At 39.9% G+C, this 10,112-nt stretch overlaps 1 protein-coding gene across 19 annotated transcripts in view; it reads left to right on the plus strand.

Annotated features, from left to right (window-relative positions):
• The window catches only part of CELF4 (CUGBP Elav-like family member 4), a 583,999-nt gene extending 577,211 nt beyond the window's left edge, over positions 1–6,788 (plus strand). For 18 of the 19 annotated variants that reach the window (XM_020985716.2, XM_020985719.2, XM_078153281.1 and 15 more), the window contains one exon: positions 5,543–6,788. The gene's annotated coding sequence lies outside the window, so the exon portion shown is untranslated. Of the gene's footprint in view, positions 1–3,410; positions 3,498–5,542 lie in introns of those variants that run through there. The other variant, XM_078153277.1, reaches the window with a different exon arrangement.
• Positions 6,789–10,112: the final 3,324 nt, after the last annotated feature.

The raw sequence follows: 10,112 nt of genomic DNA on the forward strand, positions 1-10,112 counted from the left end.
ATGTGTTTATGTTTGAGTGCCTGTGTGCACATGTGCTTCCTATCAGGGCTCCACCTGAGCTGTTAGAAGAAGGTTACTTATCATACTTTATTCAAACTCATAATACACTACAGAGTAACTGTCAAGTCCTATAGGATAGAGTGTAGCCTTAAACCCAGGGACCACCATACCTGAATTCATACCCTCATTCAGTGTGGAAACTGATTCCCTAAGGCCCTTTTCCACCATTCTTTTGAACAGAATTGATTGACATAAGAGCCAGGGAGGGAGGTAGCTGGGAATGGGCAAAATATCATAAATTAGAGTTCTTTTGATAGAGTTGGGATTTTGTGGAGACAGTATTAGTAAGATCAATGGGAGAGAGCTGGTTATTAATGATGTGGGGACCTATAAGTGTTGGCTGAGAATGAAGCTGTATGATGGTGGACCAGGCCATTGAAGGGAGAACAGGCAAAAGAATTGATTCAGGCCTTCCACTAGCTCAAAAGGACAGCAGATTCACTTCCTCTCCCTTCTCTGCCCTGGCTGGTGTCACCTCAAGTTACCATGAAATATATATAATTGGCATCCCTTAAGTAAAAAAAAAACTGCAAAGTTAAATCTGTTATATATCAGTAACTTAAGAGTAACTGACTTTTGGATTACCTACTGTTGGAGGAATAGTGTGAGGGAAGACAGAAGGTCTTTGGGGACTAAGAATTAAGGGTGGGGTAGGAGTAGTTTCAGAGGGGAAACTAAGAACCAGGAGGTAAGAGGGGAGTGGAGAAGAGCAAGGAGAAGAAAAAATGACACTGATAAAGACTTTCAACCAAACAAAACAGCAATGCATAAGATATGGTAAGACCAAGGCATAACCTAGGCAAGTCTATCAAAATGAGGCAGCCTGGAGGTTAAGTTCAGTTACCTGTCTGAGGAAGCTACTTCCTCTGGGCTGGAAGGGAGACTGGGGAATGGAGGGGCTGGGAAAAAGGCATAGTAAAAGGTTCAGGGAGGCTGATGGGAGCAGAGTGGTAAGTTCTATAGCAGAGTCATATAAATTCAAGCCTACAGTATAATCCTAGTGTTATATTTTCATGGTCATATTACCAACCTTTCACAGATCCCCTTACTCTCATCCACTAGCCACATCTATCTATGGCCTACCAAAACAGTGCAGCATGGCATCTTGTACCAAGGTATTTCTTTGCTCTGTGCAACACTTGAAAATTGGGCCCCTCTTTTTTACTGTCTCATAGACTTTGAACCTTCACTACAATACATGCGATTTGACTTATGCCTCTGTGTCATGGATATCATGGCTTTAAAAATACGTGAATTTATCAAAAATCATATTACAACGTTTATCTTGTAGCTTTCCAGGTATATGCTTACTCTGCCTTCCCAGATCTACAGTACCATATCCTCCTAAGGCAAGCATGTACAACATTGCCTATTTCATACGCCCTCAAGAGTCATCATCCCCAACTCAGCCAAATATAAGGCCCTAGAAAATACAGCCCTGGGGAGGGAGAGTTCAGACCTTTCAGTACTACAGCCTTATTTTCTTTAGGGCAAAGGCTGATTCCTTTCAGGTCCCATCTCTCTGTGAATTCCCTTGAAGCTCCAAGTAATGGCTTTCCACGTAGCAAGCACACGCATACACAGGCCATACTTATATTCACATCATCTGAATAGTCAACACCCATGCTCTCAGAGCAGCTAGAGAGGAGGGAAAGAATCTTGCCAGGTCTCTTTGCAAGAATTTTGTACCAAATAGAGTCTTAGAAATAGATCAGGAGTGCATAAAAATATAAATAGAAGAGAAGAGTCCTTTTTTCATCTTTCCAGCCATGTTACTGGCTTGTGGAGCTGTCAGTCAACATCAGACCAGGACCTGGTGCTGATTCAAAGCTCAGCCAGCCAGTAACAGGACAGGAAACTGCTGATTGAAAGCACGAAGAATGTTCCAGGGAGCAGCAAGTGTGAGGTTGCAAAGAGGTTGTTATTGTACTTAAGTCCCCAAAACAATAGAAGGCATTATTACCACTTCCTTAACTTAGTACTTAGACAACACCTTTTATTTCAGAAATGTTTGCTGAACACCCACAATGGGAAAGTCCTTGAAAAATAAATTAGTACCCTGTGGACTGGGGAGTGGAACTTTGGGCCCTGAAAACCATTAGTAGCTTTGGGATATGTTTGTGCATTCTTTTAACAACTAATTTATTTCTAATGCATTTGAAATTTCTGAAATGAATCTGTTTTATGTATTATTTTCTGGAATATTCTGTGAGAGGGACCCTGGACAGGGTGGGAAGATGGTCATGAAATCAAGTCATCCACCATTGGTTATCACTAGATTGAAACCTATTTAAGGAGGCAATATGGTACAGTGGAAAGAACATTGACTCTGAAATTAGAAGACCTAAGTTCAAATCTCATCTCTGATACTTACCACTTGTGTGACCTTGGGCAAGCACCTTAATCTCCTTGGGTCTCACTCTCCTCATCTATATAACAAAGAGGTTGGATTCGAGGGCTTCTTAGGTACTTTCAAAGGGTCTAGAACTATGAAGCCAATTCTGTAATATCTGCCAGGGGAGGACTGAAAACATGACCCCTCAAAGGAGTAAGTGGTGCCTCTGTGATCATTTTGTCTATTTTATTTGTTACCTTCCCCCTCCCCCCCACCTACCCACCCAAAGCCCCATCCAAGTTTCATCAATCCAGACTGGGAACATATGTCTCCAGCAGCCACAGAGGAGCTGGGGAAGGGAGGGAGGGAGAGGATGGTGTTGGGGGAGAGAGAAAGAGCCGAGGAGTGTAATAACTCGACACATCACTCATTGAGACCTGTGGTTGACAAAAGTGTGGTTTTCAGGGCTGTTTTGTATTTTTTCTGGCCTCCTTGACAAACCACCCTGTATCTGCTTTCCTCTGCCCAATGCATGATATTGGTAGCAACACTGTGTGAGGTTCCCGCTACTGTTCATAATGTATCATGTGTCTGCATAAACAACCGTATATGTGTCCGTCTCTCTCTGCTGGCTTCCTACATTCTTTACTTATGTTCCTTTCTGTTCTCTCATGATTTGATTGCTGTCCTGCCATTAGAGCTTTTGGATTGATGCTGTGTTCTGGTGCTGTATATATAGATATTTTTTCCTTTTAATTTCCTTTAATTTCTTCCCTATCTTTCCCCATCCCCAACCCAACTGCCCCTTCCACCTTCCCTGAGCCCCAACCCTACTCCTTCCCTCGTCCTTCCCTATCTTTTCCACACTCTCTCTTTCTCTCGTTCTTTCTCTCTCTTGTTCTTTCTCTCATTCTTTCTCTCTTTTTCTCTCTCTCTCTCCATATATATATATTATATATAAAAAAAAAATCTTTTCTTCTTTTGTCATTCAATCAAATTCCAACAACCCAACCAGGGCCAGTCAAATCCACCACAGTCTCGCGCTGAGCTAGGAATAAAGTTCACGTAATCACATGAGAGTGGAGAATACAGTCCCCCATCCGTAAGTTCAAATCAACTCAAAGTTCACAGTGTGACATGATGGCGTCATGTAACAAGGCTAAGAATTGGTTGCATGACAATTGCCGTCAAGTTTCGTGGAGGTGCTGTGATTGGAGCATTTTTTTCTTGGATGTTGTACCCGTTGATGATTGGCCAGTCATGATCACACGTGCATTTCTTTGACTTTTGTGCTGCCACAACCTTTTTTTTGCTGTGCTCATTTTCGTTTCGTTCTTGGTGCTTGCAGTGGTTTTACTTTCTGTTGTTTGGTTTTTCTCGTTCAGCGTTTTTTATGCTTCTCTAGATGTCACTTAGAGAAAAAAAATGAAACAAAAAAAAAGAACCAAAAAAATTAAAAACGGATTCCTGAATTCTCAGACATGGGATCATTTAACTGTGCAAACCATTATTTTTTCTTAAAATGAGGAAAAAGTTTAAAAAATATTTATGCGTGGTTGATTTCCTTGCACTTGAAAATATTGTGATTTTATTTTTTTCTGGAGATTTGGGGGCCTTTTTCAATTGACACTTTCCTGGGCTTGGGTTTTTATTTTTCCCCAGTTAGGCTATTTCAAATCTCACTCCAAAATGAGAAAAAAAAAACTCTATAGTAACACAATGATTTAAAATAATACCAAAAAAAAATGAACAAAAAAAAAAGCTAGAGTACAAAGCCTGAGGCCTCTGAGTGAGTGCCCCTGTAATAATTATAAGGTTTGTATTGTAGCCACCACCTTTGCTAAATTATTGTTTGGGAGTGGGTGGGGGTTGGAGTTCTGGGTGGGTTTTTTTTTGGTTGGTTTGGGGAAAAAAATTAGTCCTTACACAAAAGCAAAATGCATCTTTTTGTTTACAACTGAAAAAGGGTCCTTGACAAGTGTTTTTTAATTTTATTATTATTATTTTATTTGGTGTTGTAATTGTTTAGACTGCTGTGTACGGTTTGCTGTTTGTTGAATCAACAGTGTGAAAAACCTGCCAGCATGGATTGATATACGCATGACACTTCCCCCCATGGGGGCTTTGCAATTCTAACTTTCTTGATGTAATTAGTCACCCCCATGTATAAGTGAAAGCTGCTTGCTAGAATGAAGATGACTTTCTTCTGCTAATATGCAATGATTAAGCATTCTTCTTAAATGGTGATTCTAGTCAGATCATGATTTTTCTTTAAAAAAAAAACTCCCCAAAACTGTTATTTTTCAGATAGTGAGAACTGTTTGAATTATTTGTCTCAGTTTGGGTTATTAACTGTTTCAACTTCCTTTGCTTTCCCCTTCCCACTTCCTCAAACTCCCAGGTTTCTGCTAAATTCCCTTTCATATAGGAGAAAAATATGTTTATGTCTATATAGATATCAACATATTCAATCTATATATACACATATATGCACAGATATACACATGAATACATATATACATATATCCAGGTATACATATGTATACACAGCCTTGCAAATAGTTACCAGCCTAGGAAGGGAAGCAATTGGTGGTTGGTGGGTGAAGATTCTAGAATGTTTCATTTCACTGGTTTATCTTTCTCCTCTTCTAGAGGGGCAAGGTAGGGGGTGGGCTACTAGAATTTTGCTATTTTGTTTGCCAGGTAACTGTATACATATTGTATCCTTAGTAACTCCTTCACTGAGGACAAGTTAAATGAAAGACTCAGAACCCATTTTTTCAATTCTTTTTTGATAATATTCTAGCACTTCAGAAGAACCCAAATTGAGTACTTGGGGGTATGGGTGGGACTTGGGAGGAACTGATGGATGAACACATTCTCACTACAATTCCACATCAACCACAATCACCTCACTCCACCACTTCCCAATCTTTTTCTTACTCAAAGTATAGGAATAAACTTCTTTTTATTTATCATGATCATGACTAATTTGCAATACAGGACTCCTTACTCTCCCACCTTCCTCAGAGAATTCCCCCACTTCCCACTTCAGGGCAGGGTACCTTATGATGTTTGACCTTTTGATGCCATTTTGCCCCTGTTGTTCCAGTCTCAGCTTAATTGGCCTGGTTTTCTTCATTTTAGGGCAGGATGCTGAATGGGCTACATTAAAAAAAACAAACCTATATATATATATATATAAATGAGAACTGTTGGATGACACCTTTGACATATCAGCCAATATCAATATCAATCAAGCTGAAGACTCCAGACACTCTCTTTGACTGTAACATTTCTTCAAGAAAAGGATCTCGTCTATGGAGTTCAGAGGATATGCACTTGGAGAAAAAATATACATATGATTAAAGAAGATGATGAAGAAGAAAAAAACAAACATAAATATACACAAAAGGAAACTAACTTTAAAAAATAAAACAAAAATAGACCAGACAAGGAGGATGAAAGGCCAGAAATTGGGAAGAGATGCTGGTTATGAATCCATGGGCTTTTTCTGCCAATGGTGCCTCCTTGGGTGAGGCAGGCTGGATGCCAGCCATTGGGCAAGGCGGGGCATAGTCCCCGGGAGTGGCCAAAATAGTGGCCACTGAGCATCTGTATCTGTCATTCCTTTAGCTATTTAGGGACCAAAGGACCAAACTTTTTATTGCAGACGTGTAGCTCTATGTCAAATAGAGGGGGAGTGGGGGGGGAACAAGCCTCCTTCCTGCCTCAGGGCTGTTCCCAAAGCAGCCGAGAATGATTCTAAGAAATATGTAATAAAAAAATACAAAAAAGCAAACAAAAAAAAAAACAAAAAAGAAACAAAAAAAGAAAAAAATCTGCTTCAATGCTTTTAAACAGGCAAGATAATAGTTCTTTGATACTATGAGAGGCGCTTTGATGACCTTTATTCGAGTCTATGAACCTTTCCTATGGTTTTCTGTATCGTATGGATGGATGGAGCTTTTAAGACAAGCAAGATGGATATTTGGAGAAAGCAAAATTAAAAAAAAAACAATCTATAAATATCCTTGAGATGGAAGGAAACCAAGTAGGGAAATAAATAAGGGATATATACAAGGAAAGATAGTTGTTGTGAAAAGTCTGTAAATGCTTCTAACTCTAACCCCTACCCCTTTTAAAATCCTAATAGTTGTACAGAATTAAAAAAAAAAGAAAAGTTTAAAATACCTATATAATAGAAGAAAAATTAGAGGAAAGAAAAAAAGCAAAAAAAAAAACCTATAGAAGTTAGCGTTCCTGCTAAAAATCCAAGATGTTGTAGAACTGTAACTTTTGTAGAGTTTAGACTGAGCATCAATCCCCCTTCTCTCTGCCAATCGCTGTTGGACGCTGTTATTTGCTGAGGGGGACCCTGGGCCACTCCTTTCCGAAACTGCGAGCATTCCAGCTTCGTCCAGCCGATGAATTGAAAGTCACTCAGTTCTCGCTAACCTGATGGACAGACAGATGGACGGAGGCCGCCAGGTGGCATGGGGGAAGCGACGCAAGGAAGTCCGGGTTGTCTCTGTCTCTGACCTCTTCCTCACCTTGAGACCCACAGCTATAGACTAAATGCTTTGCTCCCCCAAGGAGCTGCTCTCTCTGCAAGCCCTAACCACCTTCTGCTTCAATAGCTTCCATGCTCACTCTAGAGACTTTCAGGGCAAGGGAGAACTGGGAACTTTCATCTTAAAATGACACAAACAAAAACCTTAAAAAACAAAAACAAAAAAAAGAAAGAAAAACACAATCTTTGAAGAATTTCTGAAACTGTTTACAAGGAATTTTGAAAAACAGGGATGTTTAAAATGATGCCGGCTCTGTTTTTCTGTAAATAAATTTGCATATTTTGTAGGACTTTTAATTGTAATGATAGAGAAAAAACAAGGAAAACTATTTAATGAAAGCACGATATTTATCTTTGGTAAATGACTTTAGAGCAGTTAAAAAGACATTGATTAAAAACTCAGAATCAGAAAAAAACACTGAATTATTTAAGAACACATATATTTTAAAGTATATCATATTTATTATAATTTATTTCCACCATTAGGAAGACTTACTTTGGCATTCTGCCTTGACTCCCCCCTTGCTTGAGTACAGGCCACCTGGTGTGGTGGGGGGATGGCGGTTTCTTCTCCAACTCTCCTGTTTTTTCTGTACTTTTTGGTTTAGAAGATCAAGTTTCTCCTTTTCCTCTCAGGCCTCTTTCCTTTCTATTTCAGTTGGTTTGTTTGTGGGTTTTTTTTGTTTGTTTTTTGTTTGTTTTTACTTTCCTCTCTCTGCTTTGGCTCCTCCTCTTTGGAAGTCCAGATGTAAAAAAAAAACAGCTGCAGTTTGGTACAACTGCTCTTTTCACTCTCAATTCCCTAAAACTCCTTGTAACCTTCTGTAACTATTGGATGACGCTTTCTCCAGCTTAGCCCTAAATAAAGCACAGTTTAAAAAAATAAATAAAGCAAAACAGGATCCTTCTTCAATGATCTCTTCCTCTCGTACTCGCTGGGCTGGTTGGGTCTCCTCCATTACCAATACTATGTAAAACATTTGGGACTCTTCTAGAGAGTTCTACTTGTCCAGGACTGCCCTTTACATGTGAGCAGAGGAGTTGGTAATCTTCATGCCATCCCAGGAGAGAAACAACTCATCACCCATATGTCTCCCTCATTGGGCTGTCACATTGACTGGAATCCAGGAGAAGGATTAGTCTGTCCCCAAATGCATAGCTGTACAGCCTGAAAGATTAGAAGTAGGGGAGTGAGGGGCCTCAACATGGCTAAATCTCCAGAGAAATCTCATTTTCATTCAGGGAAGGGGGATCCAGGTAAAGGAATAGTCTCTGACCTCTGAATGAATTTGCATCCACCAATTTCTCTCTAGTTCTCTGCCAGCTCCCTGAGACATGCAGTGCTTTCTCATATAGCCAATGAAAACATTTAAGAGGAAAGAGCAGATAAACTGGCCCACAGAAATTTTGCACTCCCAAGTGGTCATCTGAATGAAGAAGCTGATTTGGTTAGGCTAGAAGGGGGTGGATGTGGCAGGATAGTGTACTGAGGCAGAAGTAGACCAAAAAGAAATCTTATGAGCTGGACTGCAGTGAACTGTTGTTCCCACTTTGGGGGAAAAGGGCAGGGGAGCAATAAATGATAGCAGAAAAGTTTCCAGCTGGTTATGGGAAAGGCTTTGTAGTCTCTGAAATATCTGTAAAGACAAATGTACAATTTCTCTTGATGCCAGCCATGTTAAATGTAAGGCTAGGTGATGGAGCTGAATTTGAATTGGGGGCCCATGAGTAGCCAACCTCTCCCAGGGCAGCAAGTGACCTTCCTTTTCTCCCCATTCCTCTCTTTGGAGACAAGATGTCTGGATGTAGAACTTCTTGGTCAGGCAACTTCCTAGGGGCAGGATTTCTTGGGTGGGTGGCCTTCAGAAGGTAGAACACCATGGGATGGGATTTCCTGAGTGTGTTCTTCCCAGAGTATGAAATTTCATACTTATGGTGACTCTACCTTTTGATTTCCCTATGAAAAATAAGTCGTTATGTCCATACTCCATCAGGAATTCTTGTGTGAAAGCAGATGGGACCATAACCCAGAAGATTTGAGTCTCAAAAGATGCATAGCCTCTTACTAGACAGGAATGTCTGGGAGCACAACGACTGATTTCAGAACTACCCCTTAGACACCCACCTCTTTTTACTCCCCAGTATCACATTTTACCCTCTTCCTCTCACCCTTACTGAACTTTTGCTTCTGAAGGACTTCCCTGATCTTCTGTGGTGATATCACTATGCCCCGATTATTTGGGAGGGGGGATATGTTAAGATTATCTATGATATGGTTAAGATCTTGTGTGAACCCTAATGTTCCATCTTGGTTTAAAGGTGACCCTAATTTCTCAAACGTTATGCCAATGGAGCCTGGCAAGTTTTATCTAGCTAGGCAAGCTTTGTGTGTGACCCTAGCAGCTGCCCATATGTATGGTGGTTGTCTGAAGTGCAGATTGGTTTGCCGCTATAATGTTAGACACCAGAGATACATTTTTTTTTGGCCATACAGATTCATTAAACATTATTAAGCTGTCAAAGAGTTGAGGAAATCTTTATTGTGACAAAATTACAAATCTTGGAAGAAATATTCAAGTATTATGATATTTTTTTCCTTAGCTATTTCAATCTGAATCTAGACAGCTATATGCCGGAAGTGGGACACCAGACTCACCTCTGGGCGTACGGAAACAAGAAGAAGGGTCAAAGAAAGGGGTCCACTGTTGGCTAAGCTCAGAGCAGTTGTATTACAGCTTCAGCAATAGGAGTAGAATCTGGAAGTAGGACCTCAGCCTGGTGGGAGAAACCTCAATGGGTAGGTACATGGTTTTAAACAAAGCTCAGAATAAGAGGGGGCCTTGTACTAGGAACACATCACACTGTCCTGACAAGTCATTTCATAATAACAACACTAATAAGTTATAATCAAATTTTACCATGAGATCATAAAACCCCAATCATTAGGCAATGGTCCAAAATACATCATTTATGGAACTACTTATCCTCTGTAATGTTATTTTATTTAAAATATTTTCATGGAAACAGTTTGCAACATGAAGCAGGATATGCCTGAAGGCTATCAAAATAACAAAATAGCTACTTTAACGATGAACATTACAAACATGCATATATATATATATATATATATATATATATATATAT

This window comes from Phascolarctos cinereus, unplaced genomic scaffold (assembly GCF_003287225.1).
Source record: "Phascolarctos cinereus isolate Bilbo 61053 unplaced genomic scaffold, phaCin_HiC Scaffold_4;HRSCAF=312, whole genome shotgun sequence".
In the NCBI taxonomy this organism is placed as follows: Eukaryota; Metazoa; Chordata; class Mammalia; order Diprotodontia; family Phascolarctidae; genus Phascolarctos; species Phascolarctos cinereus.